This window comes from Hydra vulgaris, chromosome 06 (genome assembly GCF_038396675.1).
Source record: "Hydra vulgaris chromosome 06, alternate assembly HydraT2T_AEP".
Classification (NCBI taxonomy): Eukaryota; Metazoa; Cnidaria; class Hydrozoa; order Anthoathecata; family Hydridae; genus Hydra; species Hydra vulgaris.
This window is the reverse complement of record NC_088925.1, coordinates 48,101,144-48,125,276: the sequence shown is the minus strand read 5'-3', so window position 1 is coordinate 48,125,276 and position 24,133 is coordinate 48,101,144. Positions and strand designations below refer to the sequence as shown.

The window sequence follows — 24,133 nt, the reverse complement described above, 5'->3', positions numbered from 1 at the left end:
CTTTGTTTACGTAAAATCAAACTCCACCTCCTTGCTTATTTGTATGACGTGCTAAGTGTATGATTTTAAAACCTGGAAGATGGAAATTTGAATTAGATTTAACATCGTTAGAGCTACACTAGGTTTCTGTAATGCAAATTTCCTTAAAAATATTAAACATTTCCTCAATATTATTGCAAAAAGTTTCAAACTTATTTTTTAAACTTCTTACGTTATAATGTATCACATTAAAGTGATGTCGCTCAAGAAATTCTTTTATTTCGTTGTTATAAAAATAAGAACAGTAATTTAATAAAGCATCTGCTTCATTAAAATAGTTTAAATCAGAATCCAATTCTTTATCAAGGACAAATTAAATAGTTTGAAAAAAATTTAAAAAATTTAACTCAAAATTGTTTGTTTGATTTGACTCCATTTTAGTATTTTAAAACTTTGATATAAAAGAATTACTTTTTTAAATTTTCTCTTTTTGAAATGAAGGTTTTATTTTCTTAAAATTTAATTTAAAAAGTCATTTAAAAAAAAGTCAAAACAGTGAAACTAAAAAATTTTGATGCTTAGTTACCTTCATGGCTATTCTTCGGTTTCCATTGTCGAACAAAAAGCTTGTCATACAAAATTACAGCGTATTTTCTTAATGCTCTTTCGTTTGACAATTTTTCTTTCAGCGTGTGGAAAGGTAGCAGACCTTCTACATGCTAATATCTAAATTACTTTTATCTTTTCTAACAAACGTTGCTCGATGCAATGTTTTTTCTTATCTGTTAAAGATTCTGCCTCCTTTTTTATCTTGCTAGAGTCACACCACACATCTATCTAATCATCTTCTCTTTTGGCAAATACTACACCATATAAATAATAAATTTCATAAATGTCAGCATCTAAATAAATAGCAAACATATATATTTATATCCATAATATGTATGCATAAAGTGTACCTTGTGTGCATAAAGTGCACCTTGCTTTTATTCCTTCTTGAATAAAAGTTTGGAAGCTTTTATTCCTTCTTGAATAAAAGTTTGGAAGCTTTTATTACTTATTTTATTATTATTTTTTTTTTCTTCAATTTAATTCAATTTTTTCAATTTTAAGTCAAGCCTCATTCTGCTCCTCATTTTTTACCATCTTGAGCAGCTGCTTTATTAAACATTAATCTTTTTTTTCATGTTTATTGCGAGAACATCTCTTTTAAGAAAAAATTTCTTTTTATTACTGCAAGAAACCAATGTAAAAAAGTCATGTCTGATGTTAAGCTCTTTCATTCTCATTTTACTAAATCTTGTATCTCATCTCGGATGTTAGGTTTTAGAGACTTTTGGAAAGTCTTCAACAATGTCATTAACTAAAGTAAGTCTAAAATTTTATTCTATATCACGGGTCTGATCTTTTTACATCTCAAAATAATGCAGAGTTGTTAGCAAAGAAATCTTACTCTAACTTGAGTCTTGAATATAATAGCCATACTACTTAATTAAACACTTCTACAGTTTATGCTCCAAAATAAATTTCCATTATAGTCTTAAAGAAGCATTCTCCAGAACTCTCTTCAATATTTGCTAAACTTTTAAAATGTGCTAAATAACCCCTGGTGACAAAAATTTGGCACAAAATAAACACAGACAGTAATAGTACAACTAAAAGTTTAATGATCAAAAAATATTGTACAGAATATTAAACAATATATTATTTTTTCATTTTCGGGACTGCAATAATGATTTCTCGCCATTACGACGTGCGGCATCAACTTTTTTGTATACATGTTCACACATGCCTTGTACAAGATTTTTATCAAATTTTTTTAAACAAGAATGGACTTTTTTTTTGAAGCTGATCTTAACTTTTAGCTTCCCAATTGTTTTCATACACGTAGCCTATAAGGATTGACCAGAAATCTTCAATTTGTTGTAATTCTGGGACAAATGCTGGATTATCAAATTTTGTTACATAACGGATATTTTTCTCATCGAGGTAATTGGTCACACTTCTAGAATAATGTGAAGAGGCCAAGTCAGGTTAGAATACATAATTACCATCACTGTGATGCTTGTTGATAAAAGGAATCAATCGTTTGATGATGCAATCATTTTTGTACACTGTTTGGTTAATTGCCAGTCTCGCAGGAACAATAAATGGTTTCGAGATTCCACGAGGGGGTATGGTAATCCACACAAGAATTTTTTTTTCTAATTTGCTTTTGCGCTTATATTTTACATTTTTTGGTGCATTTTTTGCGTCATTTGATTAAAATCCAACATTCGATTTTTCATTTGTTTGTTTAAATGTAAAATAAGACTCATCGTCAATGACAAAGACGCGGTTTCTGAATTTGCGACAAATTCTTCCACACTTCAGTTGCAACTGCTTTAAATATTTCTCAGTGCAATCAGGGATTTGTTTTTTCTTAAAATAACAAATGTTTGTTTTGTTTTTTATTGTTTTTACAATGTAGGAATGATCACACATGAATTTATTTGCAATTTTTCTTGTCGAAGTTCCAGACCGGTTGTTCAAAAGACCTTTCAGGCGATTGATGTTCCCAGCTGTCATAATTTTTGGTTTTCTGCCTGATCCAGGCTTACGAGACTTTGGCTCATTATTCTTCCACTTTGCCATATAACGTTTAATGGTTCTTTCGGGGTGATTAGAGGCAACACAATACTCCACGGTGCACTTCGCTTTAGCGTTAGGATGCAAATTACAATAGTTGTACACTTGTTCAATTAATGTAGTCGACTTCATTTTTGGATAACTTTTTTATTAATTAATCTAAGTAAACAAAACTTTCAGTAAAAGATAAGTAGCACTTTATAAACAAAATAACTAAAAAATTAAGACTGGATAACTAAAAATTCAATAAATTTTAGCTTATCAAAGATTGTGCCAAATTTTTGTCACCAGTGGTTAAGTGGTTCCAATTTTTCAAAACTCTAGAAAACATTTTGACCTTTGCAATCATCTAACAATTAGTTTTCACTCTGTAATAAGCTTCTTTAAATAAAGGTTTCGCGGCTATTAAATTATTTCTTTCTAGCTAAAGTACTAAAGTAATTCTTGAAGGCCTACCCTCTTTTTTATTTTAAGCAACTTGAATGGTACCACAAGGTTCTATCTTTGCTGCTGTATTGTTTCTTATCTACAATAACGATCTTCGTGAAATCTAAAGTGGCTCAATATGGTGACGACTCAACTTTATACTCTTGTCTTGACTAAAAATCTTCACTTTTTAATTTCTTAGAACAAGCAGCCGATTTTAATTCTGATCTCTCTTCTGTAACAGCCTGCTGTGGCTTGTGAATTCAAATTCTGGACTTATAATCCACATTTTTTGTTAGACAACAAAACTCATATATTTACTGCAAAAAAAGTTGCAATATTGTTGGCATTCCTATATTGACAAACGGCAACCTTTTTACTCTTGTACAAAGTCTAAGGGTGCATTGTAAATGCGATTGACCTGCTTTATCTGCCAAGCTTGAGCCACTCTCCCATTGTTGTAAGATTGCATTTCTTTCTTTTAATTACAAATACAATAATGGTAAATGCTCAAACGAGCTATCATCTCTATTACAATAAACCATAACTCATTCTTGCTTGGCTTTTTATTCAACAAGTTGCGTCCATTCACTATATCTGTCCCTTCATGCTAAAAAAACTTTTATTAATCCATTTTTTTTCCTTCGACATCACAAAATTTAAAACTCTCACCTATCCTAATGTTTTCCTTTCTTATGCAACTAACAACTTTTTAAGTCTTAAGCTATACGTTTCCTACTATTTTAACTTTATTTTAAAGTAACTCATATCTTAATAGTGGCTGCTTGCAATCTAGTTGGAAATAAATTAGAGTTTAAAAGTATTTAAATGTATGCCAGTATTTAAGAAAATAGTAATTATAAGCATAAAATACTTATATATTAGGTTATAAAATTTTTTCTAGCCCCGGCTATCAACCCCTGCTAAATCTTATAATTTTGCTGGGGCCTGGGCTGGGTTTACAAACGGTCTCAATTTTTGGCGGAGCCGGGGCCGAGGCCCCAATTACTGACTACCAACAGTTGAAAAAATTGATCCAATTGAATGCTATAATGATATTGATAAATATTACCTCGTTTCTGTAATCGATGATTAGTATAACTCAAATTGAAGGTAAAGGTAAATTCAAACAATCTTTAAACAGTATTGTTATAATAAATTAATCAGTATAGTAAATAATTTTTACTAAAAAAGGTCGAAAAAAGTGTCCGGGGGTGATGGAGATCAATACTTTCTTCGACTCCTTAGCAAATATAAAATCGATAAATTTAATGTTAACTAATTCTTTGATTTCATATTTATAAAACTTTACTATTAATTGTTTTTTTAAAAAGTAATCTAAATAGAAAAATATAATATCATTTCAATAATTAGAGTTTTAATTACACCCTTAATATTTTATTATTTAGTTAATCCTTGATTTGTTCTTTGAATAGGGTAAAGCATGCATGTATTTGTTAAAAGTAGTGAAACTCAAATTACACTAGAGGTTGAGCTTGTTGATACAATAAAAAAAGTGAAGAAAAAAATAGCAAATCAGAAACAACTTGACGCAGACAAATACAATTTGTATTATATCTTTAATTTGTTAAAGGATAAAAGAACTCTCAGACACTACAAGATTCGAGATCAATCTATCATTCATCTGATCTATCGATTTAGAGGTATTTTAGTGTAAATAAGTATGTGTAATTTATCTATTTAAATTTGTATTTGAGGTTTGTTATATAAGTTAAGTTTATCTTTGTAACTTATTTTCTGTGATACTTTTGTAGCTTACTATTTGTTTTTAACGACTTCCATAAGCCACAATAAAAACAATCTTTTGTCGAAAACTTATCATGTGTATATATTAGGGTGTTTCATATTTTATCAATTTTTGAAATCGAACTTGCGAATCGATTTATAAATTGACTATTTGTATAAAAATAAGTTTGAGCAAAAAAAAAATAAAAAAAATTTAATTTTTAGGGTCCCCGCCAGTTCGATTTTGGGCCAAAATTGTCGGGTGTTTTAAACGCCTGGCGGGGACCTTAAAATTTATCTAAATTTATCTTTTTTTTTTTAAATGTTATATGTTGGATTGAATGTTTATCGCATAAAAGGAGCATGTCGAAAAAATAAAGAAATTAGTCTACATAATATTTTGAAATTGGTGAAAAATCCAAATTTCCTTTCACAAAAACCTATTTTATTACTCGGTGGCGTATAAAAAACTTTTTTTATACCCTAATAAACTGTTTCCAAACCCGGAAAAAACTATAATTTGAATAGTTTTTTTATTAGTGTTAAATGAAGTCTAAAAAAAATAATAATTGGATCCATGGAGTAACATGCCCCGGACACTAACCTTAATGGCCCCTACTTAATAAACATTAGAGAGCAATAAATTGAAAATCCGGAAATTTGATCGGAAAATATTTTTAAAAAATGTATATACCAAGGTACTTAAATAATAATTTAAAATTTAACAACTACTTTCCAATGCAAAGACAAAGTATTTAAACTAAATTTGCGTTACTAATAATAAGTGCTTTAATATTTTTTTAAATAATATTCAAAATGGCTAAAATTACGAGACTAAAAGCTAGAGCTTATTTATTTGAAGAAGAAAGCATGATAGAAAACTTAACTCAGATAACTTTTGCAGCAAATAAAGAATTAATTCTTAACTTTCAGTTTAAAAGATCTAGTAACAAGTTAACTCCATCCAAAAGGTTTATTGGTTGTACTGATGGGCCCGATAAATTCGCAAAGTGCTCCGGACTTGTCAATTGCCCTGACAACTGTATTCTTTTTGCAGTAAAAAAACCATGGTTAGACGGAGGTTATAAAGATGGATTAAGGTTTTTTTGTAGTACCACTGCAACTAATTTTTTTAGTTGTTATTACGTGTGGATTATAGCTTAATAATGCAAAATATAAGGTGCATCTTAAAGTTAATATTTCTATTTTATTTAATGTATTATCTTAATTTTTTCAGGAATAATATTACTCGTTTAATCGAAAGTTGGGAGACATTAAAGAAAAGTAAGAATAAAGACTCTAAAGCAGGAGAGAAATCTAGGGAAGAATTCAAAAAGAAGGGGGAGCAGGTATTTTGGATTGGTAAAGATAATATTAAGGAAATCTTAAAAAAAACGAGCCTTGATAAACTTTCATACTATGTTGATATCCAATTTTTAAAAGACCAAAAGTCCAGTCGTCTAATGACTTTGGGGAGCAAAGACATGAGATATAAAACGGTAAATAAAGATAAGAAGCCTTTAAAAAGTTGTAATATTAAACAGTTACCCCAAATAGACGAATCAACTACAGATCTAGAGCTTCTCTCAGATATCAGTGACGTGAGTACAGAATCAGATATTTCTTTTGATTTATCGCAACCCGGCCCAAGTAACGCAAAACAAGAGTTAAGGAAAGGTTTTGTTAAAGATATTGCCATGACATCAGTCTCAAAAAATATTTCATCAAGAGATCTAGTGCATGTATGTACGGATTTAATCGTAAGTTCAGGCGGAAATGTGGCTGATTTTTCAGTGTCTCATTCAACTATTTGGCGAGCTCAAAAAAAATCTATTCGGGAAAATGCTGAACAATATAAGAAAAATGTAAAAATTGCTACCGCTAAAGCTACTTTTCCCATAATAGCACATTTTGATGGAAAAATTATCGAAGACATCACAGAAGGTATAAAATCAAAAAGAGATCGATTTGCGGTCTCGGTAAATATTGATGGTAAAATGAAGCTCCTTGGCATTCCAGCAATTGATCGTGGTACTAAACAAGCTCAATACGATGCTTTAGTTAAAATACTGGATGAGTATGGAATATGTGATGACGTGAAAGGTTTATGTTTTGATACAACAGCTACAAATACAGGAAGACTTTCTGGTACAAATGTCAGGTTTAGTCATAAACAAAACTCAATTCTACTAGAGCTGGCTTGCAGGAGGCATGTTTATGAGTTACATCTAAAACACTTCTGTGAAAGACAGTGCAGCGGAAAAACTAAATCTCCAGAAAGCCTAATGTTTAAACGGTTCCAATTAAACTGGAATGACATTAAAAGTAGCATTGACTCTTCAAAGTTTGTAAAATATGACACTCAATCTATTGCTACCACTTTCTTAGAAATCCATAAACTCGATGCTGTAAAATATTGCGAGATTGCTCTAAAAAAAAACACTTTTCCCAGAGGAGACTACAAGGAGTTATTGAAACTAACCCTAATGTACTTATGCCCTGAAAGAGATTTTAAAATTCAAGCTCCAGGGTGCGTGTCTCATGCACGTTTTATGTCCAAAGCTATTTATTATCTCAAGATTCGGATATTGAGTTTGCAACTGTCTTATGAATTGACAGACGATCAAAAGAACGAAGTGCAGTCTACTGCTGAGTTTATCTCAATCTTTTATACCGTCTGTTTTTTAAAAACCTCTTTACCTTACGCTGCGCCTTACCAAGATATAAAAGCCTATTGGCAAATGATAAAATATAGAGGTTACGTAGAACAATATGTTCAGAATTCTGAAACAATTTTAAATGGAATTGATGCCACAATGGTTTCAATGGAATCACATTTATGGTACCTTGATGAAACTTTAATTCCGCTGGCTCTTCTAGACCAAGGTATTTCTGTTGCAGAGAGAGAAGAAGTTGCAAAAATGGTCTTTTCGAAACCAGTTCCTGAATTTTTTCGGCATTCCGAAAAATTAAATTTGTTAAAAACTCTTAACTTTAACCTAGAAAAACCACCAAGTATTGCCCAACTAGTGGGAGAAAACTCTTGGTTCATATTTAGTTTGTTAAAACTTACTAAGCTACATGATAAACTTTGGTTAAACAGCCCGGCACCACTATGGGAGTATATTGAACAGTTTAAGATTTTTTCCCAGTTTGTTTCCAACCTTGCAGTGGTTAACGACGTTTCTGAAAGATCTATTAAAGTTGTATCAGACTTTGTAAATAACGTTCACAATGAAGACGATCGTCAGGACTTACTGCTAGCTATTCACCAAAGGAGAGAAAACCTTAACAAGGCAAAGACTAAAGAAGATTTGCAATTAGCATATCAAGCAATTGCAAAATAGATAATATAGATTTTAAATGATGACTTTTATTAAATGATGTAATATTGATTTGTAAATATGTATTTTTTATTTAATTATACTTAAACATATCATTCTTTTTTATTTTTTATTTTTTACAAAACCAAAAAAAACTTTGCAACAATACCAAGAAAATCATTTAAAGTTGAAAAGCTACCATATACTTTCTAATCTTGAGGCAATAAAACTAATAACAACAATACCACTTTTAACAATGTTGCAGTAAGTTCATTAAGTCTTTTTTATTACAAAAATAACTAAAATAAACAATTGTTATTAGGCTATTAAGGTTAGCGTAAGGGTTAGGTTACCTCGAAGGATAAAAGAAATTTTTTTTTAGACCTGTATATACCTCATTTGACACTATTATTAAAAAAATCTAGGTTATTGATTTTTCCGCGTCTGGAAACAGTTTATTAGAAAATCAAAAATGTTTTTTATACGCGATTGAGTGATAAAATAGATTTTTATGATGGAAAATTTGGATTTTTCACGAATTTTAAAAGATTCTGTAGACTAATTTCTTAATTTTTTCAACATGCTCCATTTATGTGATTAATATTCAATCCAACATATAACATTTAAAAGAATAAAAAAAAAAATTCGATAAATTTTAAGGTCCCCGCCAGGCCTTTAAAACACCCATCATTTTTGGCCCAAAATCGAACTGGCTGAGACCCTAAAAATTAAATTTTTTTTTTTTTTTTTTTGCTCAAACTTATTTTTATACAAATAGTCAATTTATAAATCGATTCGCGAGTTCGATTTCGAAAAATGATAAAATATGAAACACCCTAGTATATATATTTTCAAGCTAGTAGTTTCAGTTAACTTAGTTATATTAACTTTACTCTGTTTTAAACATAATATTAAGACCTTGAATAGTTTTATTATTTTTCATTGAATTAAAAATATATACAAAAGCTAATTTTTTTTTTATGTATACATTTAACAAAACCAAGGTAAACACGTTTAGTTTAAAATTATATGCTCTATTTATTCTAAAAATTGTGATAGATTACTTTACGGCCACTGTGAGGCTTACTATGATAACTAGATTTGGTGAAGCAAAGGGTAAAAAAGTGGTTTCTCAACAATCAAACTATGTAAAATGTAAATATATAAATATTAAATTGCTCTACTCTGAGCCCTTGCCAATTATTTAGTTATTATAATAATAAGTTTGCTAGTGCAGCGAAGCATGTCAAATATGAGAGTTCAAGCAATAAAGAATCATAATGTAGGTAAAGTATTGATAAATCCGAATTGGCATTGACATAATCTGCCACTTTTTGCACTATCGGTATCGGCATTGGCCTTTTTTTATTAATTTACCAATTTTCCAACCGATTGCATTTTAATATTTTTATCCTACATTATGATAATAATTATGATAATAATTAAATAATAAACTTTATGTATTACTTAGAATTTTTACTGGCAATATTGTTTATTCTTAAGTATTTTTAAGCATTAATTTTTCAACTGAATGGACATAAACTTTTATTACCATTTTGTTTTCAGAATAATTTTAGTCTGTGTTGTTTTATTGTTATACTTAAAAGTTACCTATTTAAGCATTTTTATTTATATATGTTCAAGTATAGAATACTTTATTTTTATACTTTTATTTTAAATTTCAATTCACCTTCCAAAGGTCATGAAGGCCAATTTAGTCAAAAACAAAGTTTGTCAGTTTAATCTTTCCCATAAGCTTGTATTATGTATTATGGTGTATCTGGGAAAGTTTTTGAGATTATCAAATAGTTTTTTTTTAACCACTTTAATAAAGCCATCCTCGAAGGCCAACTCTGTTTTTTATTTCCAGTAAATTCTGGGGTACCTTAAGATCTCATCCTTGATCTTGTTTTGTTTTTATCTCAGTCTCTTTATTGCGCTCGTTATTTTTTCTCTCCTGATTCTATTCTCTTTCTCAACAAATCTCTTATTCATCCTTGTATGAAATACTGTTGTCATATTTAGCCTGGTTCATCTAATGATGCTCTTTGTCTTCTAGACAAGGTTCAAAAACGCATTGTAAACATAGTTGGACCCGGAGGTGCATTGTAAACATTTATGGAAGCAAAGAAGCATTGATGGAAGCAAAAGAGCTTTCATATCTAGTTCCATCAACCAAAACTCATTCTTGCTTGACTCGTCATTTATTAAAGTCTCATTCTTTTACTTTGTCTGTCCATGTATGCTCCAAAAACTTTTATTTATCTAGTTCTTTCCCCCGCTCTTTAACCCTTTGGAACTCTCTCCCAACTTTATGTTTTCCTGACTTATACAACCTGCAACTTTTTCAGTTTTCTGTCAATCGTTTCCTTGCTCTATAACTCTAGTCTTTTTTTCTAGTATCTCTTAACTTAATAGTGGTTGCTTGCAGCCTTGTTGGAACAAATCAAAATAAAATAAAAAAATGCTTATGATAGTACCATTTTATTTTTAAAGTTAAAATAAAAAACGTTCCTCTAAAAATGTATTAAATTTTTGATAGTTTTCTTTTCATCGTAAAGAAAATTTAAAAATGTATATGTTTTTAACTGAGTTTTCTAATATCTTTTAAAAGAATGATTTGGCTCTGATTTAGGTCCAAGTATCTGTTAACCAGTGCTGATTCCATGAAAAAGATTACATGATTTTAAGTTATTTAGTTAGTATGGTTGTATATTTTCAAAATTTTTGTAATTAGTTAATTCATCGGTATCGGTATCAGAGTTTTCCCATCCGTCAGTCATCGGTATTGGCATCGGCCAAAAAAGTGCTTTATAAAACAGTATAGGCTGCCAAACATAAACTGACGAATAATTTGATCATTTGGTAAATATATATATATATATATATATATACATATATATATGTATATATATATAAATATATATATTTATATGTATATATATATAAATATATATATATATATATATATATATATATATATATATATATATATATATATATATATATGTGTATATATATATACATACATATATTATATACTTATGTATATATATATATATATATATTTGTGTATATATATATATACATACATATATTATATATTTATGTATATATATATATATATATATATATTTGTGTATATATATATATACATACATATACATATATATATATATATATATATATATATATAAACATATATATATATACATATATATATATATATATATATATATATATATATATATATATATATATATATATATATATAAATATATATATATATATATATATTTATACATATATAAATACATACACACATACATACATTGTATACATATATTGAGTAATTATAAAAGTACTCTAGAAAGAGAGTTCTAACAAGAACAGAGCAACTAACAACTAAATAATAAAAAGGTATAAATTGACATGCCTTGTTTTGCCTATGGATGTACTGAATGAGATCGTTCTGAGTGTATTACTTTTCATAGGTATGTAAAGCTACATCAAACAAAAAATTCCACAAAGCAATGATATATATCTCTAAAATATATTCTATAAAATATTGACAAATAAAATAAAGAAATCACTAGAGTCTTCTGATTTCTTTGTTGAAAATATTGACTAAAAAAATAAAATTATTCACAGAAGTACTAAATCAAAATTAATCACATAAGTACTAAATCTGCTTTGTGTACAGAAGCAGATCTGTATAGAGCTAGGCTATCATGTGTGAAAGTTCAGTATATTGCGATAATCAGTTAGCAAACAATTCTTTGTAGTATAATACAACCTCGGAAATAACTTGCAAATTATTTTATCATTTTTATCAATGTTTTGACTTGATTTCAGCAAAAGTTTCTTTCTAAAAATATAAAGTTCTGTACAAAACATAACAATGTTTTGAGATAACCAAGTTGAAGAGCGGTTCCAGGCTGTAGCAAGTGTAGCAATTGCTACAGTCAGCACAGTTTTTTTTTTCTTTTTTACATACATTTTTTTTTTCATGCAAAAAAAACACGTTGGATAGAATGTTTACCTTACGCAAGTTTTAAAGCACTTTATTATATGAACTGATTGACATCAAAACTTCAAAAGTTTAAACTAAAATAACATTTTGCACAATTTTCCTTCAAAAAAGATTTTTAGTAAATTCTAAAATTGCAATGAACTTTCTACTAATTTTTTTTTAATTTGGAAATTTCTACTTGGAACTATTATTCTCTGTGACAATGTTTATGTTACAAAAATGTTATTGTATCAGGAAGTTGCTGTTTTTGGAAAACCATTGGTATAAATTCTCTTTTGAAAAGATGTTATGATAACTTGTAATACAAATTATATGTTTGATGGTTCTAAATTTGTTTTGAAAATGTTGTGAAAACCTGTAAACAAATAAATTCCTTATTTTTAAGTGATCAAGTTCATTTAACTTTAGAATCAGTAAGAGAGTCAAATAGCAAAGCAAAGGCAGTTATATGTGATAAAGATTTAACTCAAACATTTTATGAAAAACCTTGATTAACTACAGATGGAACTCTTTTGTTGTTTGACTTTTGTCCTCGTTATCAAAAACATGCAAAATAATGGACTTATAGGATTTGGGAAAACCCGGCATTTTTAGACCCGACAAGTCCGAGTTGAGTCTAAGAATATATATAGGGCCCGGGTTCGGTTCCGGGTCCAATACGTCTTTTTAACTTGAAATATTAACAATAGCATGAAATAATTTTTTGTTCTCACGCCGATTTTGAAAAATGGATTTGGTATGCGTTAAGGTAAATAAAACAACTTTTAACCAGTTTAACGTAAATATATTATTTTATACTTTTATTATAATCTTAAACTTACAAATAAACTTAACATTATCTTTTTAAAAATATCGCATTTTATCAAATGCATGTAAATATACTAGCAAAAATAAACTTAACTTAATTAAAATACTTGCAAGTGTTTAATACAAAACAGAGCAATTATTTTTACTTAAAAAATAAAACTTTAAAAAAACTTATGCACTTAATAAATTGTCCGATAATCTGGAACGAATTTTTGTAGAGAAGTTGGATGTTTTGGAATTTTTCTAAATATACGGTTCTTTTTTTAGTTTTTGAAAATAATAAAAATTCTTTTTTAATATTAGCTAATTTATATCCGCAACTTGGCATAATTGGACATTTCGCACTTTCTAATATTTTATGTCGTTCTTCCTCCAGTGTTAATGGTACTATGTTTCCTGTAGTATTTTCTTTATTCTCAGCTGAATGCTTCTGTTCATGTTTGTTTTGCTGCTCTTCATCCACACTTAATAATCTCTTCAGTAAATCTGTTGTAAATAATTGTATTTTCTTTGAAGGCATAGTATAATTTACAAGAGAATCTAATAGCTCTTCTATTTCTTGGTTTTTACGGCTATTTATTTAAGTTTTCGTAGTCATTAATAGCTCTCTACTTAAATTACCATTAGATTCTTTTAATTTTATTAACACAAAATCAATTGCTAATTGGGCTGTTGCAAGATTAGCATCGTCTCTGCTAAGAGCTTCAACAGTTAATTTGATAGGCTTTAGAGTATATTCCAATTCATTTAATAATTCAATATTAATATTTTTTATTAAATGTACACTTTCAATATGTTGCAGAGCTTCTTTAATGATATAAAATAATTTTAAAAATCTAGATATCACTTCGATCATTGAGTTCCAACGAGTTCTTACGTCTAACACCAGCTGAAGTTCATTTCCTAAAACTATTTTGATCTTTTCTTGCAAAATATTTATTTCTCACAGAAGAACTTTTAAAAAATTTGACAATTATACAAACACTTTTTATATTTTCTTCTACATTGCCTAAATTTGTTAATTCAACCTGTCTGTACTCTTCAACGTCACCGTCGCTCTCGTCAGAATAATAATTTTCATCTTGATCATCATTAATATCATCTTGACCACTGTCATTTCTATCTCCATCAACGTCATCTTCATCTTGCAATACGGTAATACTTTTCTTTTTGATAAAGTACATCACAAACAGCTAAGTGTATAGTGTGGTTCAAACACAAATTATAAAGACTAGAAGATTCTCGTCCAAATATTATCATTACATTTGCACCGTCGCTGGTTGAACCAGCTATATGTTTTTCAAAACTAATATTATATGTGTTAAATGTTGTTCAACTTTTTCAACTAACTGTACAGCTGTACACGAGTTAAAATTCTCACTAAACCCAGATTATAAACTTTAGAGGCAATTCCATGCAAATTGATATTGAGATATTTCCGAACTTTCATACTCGTTCATTCATCAAGTATAATGCTAAATTGTCGGCCTTCTTTAATTTTTTCTTGTAACAATTCTAATATTTCTAACTTCTTTTTTTTCATAAAACTTATGAATTAAATTCATAACATCTTTTTCGACTTTAGAAAGATTACAAATTGATTTTATTAAACTTTCACAATAAAACTAGACTCTGTAGTTGCCCTAACTGATATATCATCAAGAGCGGCCATTATAGAGACAATTTCCTCTAAAGGCTTTCTTGCGACGGAAACGAAAGTGTCGATAGTTTTAAATCGTTTGGTGCCAGAATTTTCTCCTATTTCTTTCCGTGTTGGTAAAGAAACTCCATATTTAACTTTTAAATGTTTAATCATTGATGAATTATTTCCATCTTTGTTTGACATTATCGTTGAACACTTATTGCATTTTCCACTTGTCAAATTAGCACATTGAGTGAAATACTCTCACACTTTGGAGTGCTTTGGCATAATGGGGCTGTAAAAAATGTTCTAGTAAAATTATGATATTTCACTTTTTTCCCAAAATAATTAATAAATAAAAAGTGTTTTTTTTTTAAGTTTTTTAAATACGCGCCAAAAGAATTCAGTTATTAACTTCAATCTTTCTAATCAAAAGCTTTTATATTAGCGAATGCTTTTAAAACATTTGCTAATATAGAAACATATTATATTGACAAACCCATTAAAGCATTTGTTAATAAATAAAAACATTCGATTAGAATAAATTTAAGTTATGAAGTTAATTCTTTTAGTGTGTATTCGGACATACATGGAAACATACATAAACTTGAATGTTCTCAAAACACCTAAAATGCCGTGGCCAAGTTCAACTTTAAGTTAGATTCACAAACCCTACTACTATATTTTTCTAGAAAAGGTAGGGATCCAGTTCGACGACGCACCACCGCCTACGAAACAAGGCAAAATATTCAAACCATGAGACTCGCTGAGCCTTAAACCGGGTATCGGATCACAGTATTTACCCACAGACTCGCCGAGTCCGGGTACCCGGAACCAAAAAACCCTACTGGACTTAAAAAGTAAAATGTTTTTTTCTGATAACACTTACAATGTTCTTCTTAATCACCCTGAAACTTCTACAATCTCAAACTTTAACACGACTGGTGATTTTATTAAACTTGCTGTCACACAATGAAAAACTTTTAATCTAAAAAGTGTGGGCAGATATTTAATAATGATCAAAATGCTTCCTCAGTGATCTAGATGATAAACAAAGAAAGGTTGTTTTGAATTTTTGTGATAGAGCGTTATGCATGAAAAAAATCAGAAAATAGGCATAAAATATCAACACATGTCAACAATTTTATGCTCATTTTCCATGACTTTTCGCAGATTCATTAAAATTCTCTCACTTTTCCATGAAAATTTTATCAAAACTTTAACATAAATCTCACTCAGCACTTTACTTTTACCCGAAAACATAAACATACTTCAAAGGTGCTTTCATTTTCTTTTTAATAATGATTTTATTATGAGACTTTAAAAATGTATATTTTCATTATCTTAAATATTAAAAGTTAATTTATAGAGAGCATTACATTATTATTTACAGATTAAATATTTAAATACATTTTAAACGAGAGTTTTAGTTTTAATTTGTCTATTGTCTCATTTAAAACTCTTTTCATAATCATTTATTACTTCAAATTTTCAAAATTTTTCAAAAAGTAGGTCTTAATCATTCGCTTTTAACTTTCCTAACATTTTCTGTTGATTTGTTACTACTTCTTGTTACAATTGGCAACATTAGGTGTCTCTAACCACTGCACCCTGGATGCTAAATAACTACTACTTAAAAATATTCTATTATGATGCTGTTATTTATTAATTTTGAAAAGATTTTAAAAAGCAATACGAACTGAAAAAGCTTGTAAGAATTTTTGTCGTTGTTTTACGAGATCAATCTGAATATAAAATTTGCAGAAGAATATAAAGTATACACATTAAAGTTTTTAAGAGCAGTCAAAATTAATAAAATAATAAAAACTTTTATTTTTGCAATATGAAACAAAACATCTAATTATTATAGATCTAGTTATATAGATCTAATTATTTATGTAATTAGCTACATTTTTATGTAACTAATTACTTCAATCATTTTACAAAAAGAAGAAAAAATTTATATAAAAGATATGCAATATATAAGATAAATGGACCTGAAAGAAATGCGAAAACACTTATAAAGTATAGTAATATTCAGGGTTGACGACACGGGTTTACAGTGGAGGGACGCAATCGTTAAGTTTTTAAAAAAACCTCAATATCTAGAATATTGTTCAAAAAAATTAAAGGTCCTTTAAAAAAAAGTGGGGCCCCTGTGCCCCCTGTGTCGTCGGCTCTGATATTATGAACTTGATATTATATATATATATATATATATATAATATATATATATATATATATATATATATATATATATATATATATATATATATATATATATATATATATATTAGGGGTGCCCACTATGCAAACAATTTTCAAAACCACCCAAATTGAATTTTTTCCCATTCTAGTGTTTGTGTACAGTGTGAAAAAAGTTTTACTAAATTTTAATGACTATTCTAGAGCCCCCTCAAAGCCCCCCCTTCCCTAAAGATAACCCCGAATTTCCTGTTTAATCCATTAGTGCCTGAGTTTTTTGTTACATTTTACGTTTTATAGAGCGTCCCATTTTTGGGGACGCTAGACACGAATCGGTTACAGCAGTCGCACATTTTTGCATTGGTTACAAATTTCATAAACAAGCAAATTAATATTTTGATATTGACACAATTTAATATGTAATATTGACTGTTATAATTATTTTGCTGTTTCCTGTTTTAGTTAAATAAATTAAAACTTAAATGTTGACAAGAAGTGGTAAAGTTGTAGAAACTGAACTCAAGTATTTGGCAACCAGTTCCAGTTGTTTGTCAGACACAACCGACCAGCCTTCACCGTCGTCATCATCATCAACAACAAGGCCTGTTACTCGTGGCTCTACTAAGTTTTGGTTAATTGGACACCCATTACCATCAATAACTGGCTCCAAACTACCCGATTGCAGACAGGTTTTGAAATTTTTTCTTTTTTTACAACGCGATTAAGAAAATGTCCGAAATCATGTAACAAATCAAGAAATTGGCTATATAGTAATCGACGCTGTTGTAACTTTCTGGAACATGGCACGCATCAAGACAAAGACAATACTAAATTCGGTGTTAGATCTTATGTGTCTCTGGAATGAGTGGAACTGCTTGTTGAAGAACAAGAATCGCGAAAGTGATGCTGGCGGGAAACGTCTTATCTTCTTGGCTGAGTTGGATAGTCTTTTTGATATTGGATTACCTGATGCCATACAGGAAATCATGAAATCCAGGCTACTGACTGTCCAAAAGAAAGATGACGATGTTGCATTCTATTTAGATAAAAAGAAAAGACAGAAAGGCGACCATGGACGGGCATGACAAAATCTTTGAGATTAAAGCAAAAATGAAAGAAGTCAGATATAATCGGAAAATCATCATTAGAGATGAAGAAAAAGAAAGAGTAGAAATAGAAGGTAGACAGGATGATCAGGACAATGAGGACATGGAAGTTAATGACGAAGAACAGAATATTAATGAAAATATTGCTGTTGCTGAAGTAGATATCGGTTTAGGGTGGGACTTGAATTATGAACCTCCAATGAATAGACGATCAGAATTTGTTACTCTTCACCTCCCCAAAAGAATTATGCAATGCGAAGAAATCACTTCTACAGCAGACAGGCTGAAATTGTCTGATAATAAAACAACTATGATTGTGTCTGCTGTAATTAAAGCTGCTGGTGGAAACTTGGACATTTTCGATATCAGAGGATTGCTGAGAGTGTTATAGATAATGTGAGGCTCAACCCACCCCAGTTTGATGCCCTTCACTGGGATGGAAAATTGCTAAAAGACTTACTAGTCGTGCAACATGAATAGTTAGCTGTGCTTATGTCGGGTGCTCCAGAATACAGTGAGCGAAAATTGCTTGGTGTTCCCGTTCTCGTTGATTCGAAAGGAGAGACTCAAGCAAATGCAACATTGGATCTCCTAGAAGCCTGGGATCTAAGCGACAATGTTGTGGCATTGGTATTTGATACCACTGCCACTAATAGTGGCATCCACAATGGTGCTGCTAAATTGATTGAAGAAAACTTAGGTCGAAAACTTCTCTATCTTGCCTATCGACATCACAATTTTGAAATCTTTGTCGGAGCAGTTTGGAAGAAATTTTTTGGAAACATTTTTGGTCTAGAGAATAAATTCTTTGCTAAATTTAAATCTGCTTGGCCAGCATTGGATAAACAGTTGCCAATCGAAACTTTAGCTGTTGAAGGCACCTGGTTGCAAAACCTCAAAGAACAGACCATACAGCATTTGACATATCTACTTGCTAAGGAAGATGCTACAACATTTCCAAGAGATGACTATCGTGAATGTGCTAAGAACACACTGATCACCTTTGGGCAAACTCCACCGCGGGGTATACACTTTCTTAAACCAGCAGCTATCCACCAACCTCGGTGGATGGCATGTAACATTTATGCGAACAAAATGTTCATGTTTTCTAAACAATTGCCTTATGATCAGAGGATGACGACCAAACTTTTTAGAATGAACAGATATCTTTCTCTTTTCAACACACCAGCTTGGACAAAAGCTAGCATTGGTGCTGGTGCACCTATGAATGACCTGCAATTCATCCACGACATGATGGACTACAAAGAAATACACAAGGAAGTTGCTGATGTCATTCTTTCTAAAATAACCAATCATTGATGGTATTTGACAAAAGAGGTAGTTCCATTTGCTTTCTTCAGCAAACATGTTAGTTCCACTGTGAAAAAAGATATGGCAGCCTAACTCTTAGAAATTCCAGTACCCAAAAATTTTCTTCTTGGTAAGCCAGTTTTTCGTCAAATGACTCGTCAAACAGGTTTATCAAATCTTCTGGGACCTGAATCTCACTTATTTTTCAGCATTCTTGGCATCAATACAGATTGGCTTGCTAAACCAATTGAGCAGTGGACAGAGCAACCAAGATCCAAAGAAGCTGAAAAATTTGTTCGTACCGTAAAAGTTGTAAATGATACTGCAGAAAAAGGAGTTAAACTGATTTCAGAATTTGCCACCATCATAACCAGTGATCCAGAACAAAGAGAATGGTTGCTGCAGGGCGTTGAAAATCACAGGCAGCAATATCCTTATTTTGGCATAAAAACTCTTAGACAATGAAACAACATTATTAACATTCAGAAAGACAGTCTTTATTTTAGTTTTGGGGTTCCCGTCTGATACTTTGGCTATAACTGTTAACTAAAAATGCAGAACTAGCTTGTTTAAACTGGATAATTTAACATATATTATGCAAGCTACTTTTGTTTGGTTTGATTTCTGTGATTTAATTTCTAAATACTTGAAAAATGAGATTCAAAATAATTACTTCTCTGTGTTTTAACTAAAAAAGATACTGTTTTAAACAGGAAATTGGGGCTTGTCTTTAGAGGCTCTAGAATAGTTATTAAAATTTGATAAAAAAATTTTTTTACATTAAACACAAACACTATGTTGGGAAAAAATTAAATTTGAGTGGTTTTGAAAATTTTTTGCATAGCGGACACCCCTAATATATATTTTTTGAAAATTATTTTTTGAATAAGTAGTATGATTACTTAGCTCTAGAATATCATAGATTTATTGCTCACATCTAAAATAATTTTAGAGAACTATCATTTGTTCTTAAAACGGTTCTAATAGCGATATGAGCCTAATATGCGTCCATATCGCTACCTACACTTTTTTTTTTTAATTTCATTATTCATAATGCAGATTACGTTAAAAAAACGAATAAAAAATGAATCTGTTAATTAAATCATACTATTTGCTCAACTTTTTATTAAAAATCTAATTGTTTAGTCACTTTCGCTACTTGATATACACCCTACTTTGCACAAAGTGCCTACGCCACTTTTTATGATGCTTCCTGTGTTACAGTGCTCATGGAACCAAGTTTTGCATCCAACACATTAAATCTAATCATCTTTTTTTTCTTTTATCTTTGTAAAAGAGTCCGTAATCATCGCAAAATGAATCTTTGTCATTCTTATTTTTCTTCTTCGGAGATTTTCGAGTTTTTTTTCAAATTATGTTTCTTAGCCATTTTTGTTTGACTTAGCCTGGGCGTTTTATATATTTTATCCGCAACTGAATTTCGATCGACAACAACAGGTTGCCCATTTAATAAACTTTTAGTTTTTACTTTTTCTTTATTTTAGATGACGGAATTATTGAACAAATACTAGATGCAGGGTCTGAAGATCCAGGTTCCAAATTACCAAACTTATCAACATCAGGATTTTTGACGTTTATTAATTATTTAGAAATTTCACTAGGTGCAAAAGCTGTTTGTGGATAATATTAGGGTTAAAAGGGTAGAATCCTGTTGATCTGAATCCTAATATGGAATTTGCTTGTGTTGCTGGTGTAGCCTTTCTCGTTAACCAGTCTCTGAGAGTTCTTGGAGGAATGTTATAATCCCGCGATGCTGCCACTACTGGATTTCCAGTTCTAACAGAATGTAATGCCTATTTCAAATCCTCTGTTTTCCATTTTGCCCTAATAGTTATTTTTTTATGTTTAGTTATTCTAAATAGAACAAAAATAATATTTTACAAAGTTTTTTAAATTAATGGAATAATCAACATTGTATTTGTCATGTGACAACGAAAGCATTTATAAACATCTTTAAGTTTAAAACAATTAAATAATGAGGTTGTGAAAAGATAACAATAACAAAAGTACATTTAAAAGGAAAAGGCACTCTCTTAACAGTAATTTTTGCCTTAACTGATGCAATTAACGCGGCAATTTGAATAATATTTTTAAAGAATTTTAAAATGTATATTTTTTGTTTCACTTTCTTAAACTATAGCTTTAAGTTACAGTTGTTTAAATTCAATTTGAGAACAAAAACATTAAATTACAAACTTTGAGTGCAACTACAACACATATTCACAAAATCTCAATATCAAAAATCAAAATAAACATGTGGCGTTATTAGCCCATTCCAGTCTAACGATATTGGCCAGATTTCTATGTTTTTTGTAAAACGGGTTTTATTTGTTTACATTGTGAACATTGCTTACTTTCAAAAATCAAATAATGTATTGGGCACATGATTAAACAAAAATAACAATAAAACAAATAAATCATTCGATCTAAAAATCAATTTGTAAATGTCTAAAATCACGCTCTCTACACTGAATAGAATAATTGCAAATGACTCAAAACCACAATAAAATGGGTGAAAGTTCAAAAAATATGATGTTTTATAACTAAAAAATGATTTATCTAAGAATGTTTCCTAAATTGCGTCACTAAATATTCTTTAGGGCCAACTTTAAAAAATGAAATGGCGGTATAAGCCGGGGTTGGTAATAGACTACTTTACCCTATATATATATAAATATATATATATATATATATATATATATATATATATATATATATATATATATATATATATATAATATATATAAAATGAAATGGCGGTATAAGCCGCCGTTGGCAATAGACTATTTTACCCTATATATATAAATATATATATATATATATAAATATATATATATATATATATAAATATATATATATATAAATATATATATATATAAATATATATATATATAAATATATATATATATAAATATATATATATATATATATATATATATATATATATAAATATACATATATATATATATATATATATATATATATATATATATATATATATAAATATATATATATATATATATATATATATATATATATATATATATATATATATATATATATATATATATATATATATATATATATATATATAGCCCTATATATATATATATATATATATATATATATATATATATATAAATATATATATATATATATATATATATATATATATATATATATATATATATATATATATATATATAGCCCTATATATATATATATATATATATATATATATATATATATATATATATAGAGCAATATATACAGGGCTGGCACAATGATTTTTTTGGTATAATCGAGAACATGGTTTGGCTCCCTTTATTAAAAAAGAATATATGTGTGTTTATTATAAACTTATCATAAAACGTGTTTTGGTAAATTGTGCATATTATTAAAACCCTTTAACTACAATAAAAACACAATATTCTATTAAATATTTAGCGTACTTTGCATAAAAACTGACGACAAAGTTGTAAGCAAAATATATTTTTGATCAAAGAAATTAACAAATACATATTGTACAGTTTATATTTACAAAAAATCAAGAAACAAAATTACTTAAGAAATAGTTTTTAATATCAAATTTTTCTCAAGCAAAACTCTTAATGCTAAAGGGTGGGCCAAAGAAGACCTACTAATGTTAAACATGGGTGACTTTTGCAATAATCATGTATTTTGCTTAATTTTTTTTATGCATTAAATATATTTGATAGAAATTATTTGTGAAATATGACATCAGACAAATGTCCACCATTTTTCTCGATACAGAGATTGGCTCTTTTCAACACAGTTTGTTGACATCCATTTAAATGGAAATGCGCTTCATCCGACATCAAAACATTATTCAAAAAATCAATTTGCGTGGATAATTGTGTTAAACGAATAGCGTATTGTAGTCGTTGTTGGTGATCTTGCGGTAGTAGTGTTTGCACAATTTTGTATGGGTACATCTTAAGATCCAGCTTTAAAATTCCATGCAATGTTGTTCTGCAAATGCCCAATTGGCTGGAACGACGGCGAGTTGAGATAGATGGATCATCTGCAACACTCTGCCGCACAGTTTCAACGTTATCTTCGGTGCGAATATTTCGATGGGCACCTTTTCCAGGACGGTCGGCCACTGAATCCAGTTCCTCAAAACGACCAATCAAACTCATAATTATGAAGGCTGTGGTGGCTGTTCTGGAATTAAAATGTTGCCGATATTTACGCTGCGTCAAAACAATTTATCGTTGATAAGAATAGAAAAACTCGATCATTTTAACGCGCTGTTTTGTACTGTGTGGTTCCATAAAAAATCTCTAAGAATTCAATTATAACCTAAAAAAAGACAAAAATAAATATGTCAAAAAAATAAAAAAGTTATTTCGGTTTTACATTAGTAGGTCTTGTTTGGCCCACCCTGTACATACACATTAGGGATGACGTCAATCAAACTTTTTTTTGTTATATAAGACAGTGTTGTTTTGGGAATGCAATCGTTTGCATTGCAACATTTGTGCAGCAATCGTATTGCAAGATTGGAGCTAAGATTACAATTTCACTAAACAGTTCTTTCCAATTGACGTCACTCTTGCGTCAGCTGTCAAAACAGAATGCATGTTATTGCATTTTTCTTAAAATGCATGTTTCACGTTTGTCTATTTTTTTCATGTCATAGAGAATTTCAAAATGTTTACTTTGATCCTCCATCTGTACAAATCTTTTTGACGAAGAATTTGTTGCAGTATCTAAAACTGCAAAAAAGAAATTTACTTTGAAGGACTGCTTTGACGACTTCACAGGTTCATCTTTCATTTGCCAACTTCACTAGTTCATCAATTACCTTCATAGAAAAATTTCCTTTTGATCTTACTTGAGCTGACCACAACTTCATCAGAGAACTTTGGATCAATGGCCA

At 29.4% G+C, this 24,133-nt stretch overlaps 1 pseudogene; it reads left to right on the top strand.

The window, feature by feature from the left end:
* The window catches only part of LOC136081925 (polyubiquitin-C-like), a 121,480-nt pseudogene that overhangs the window by 32,739 nt on the left and 64,608 nt on the right, over positions 1-24,133 (top strand).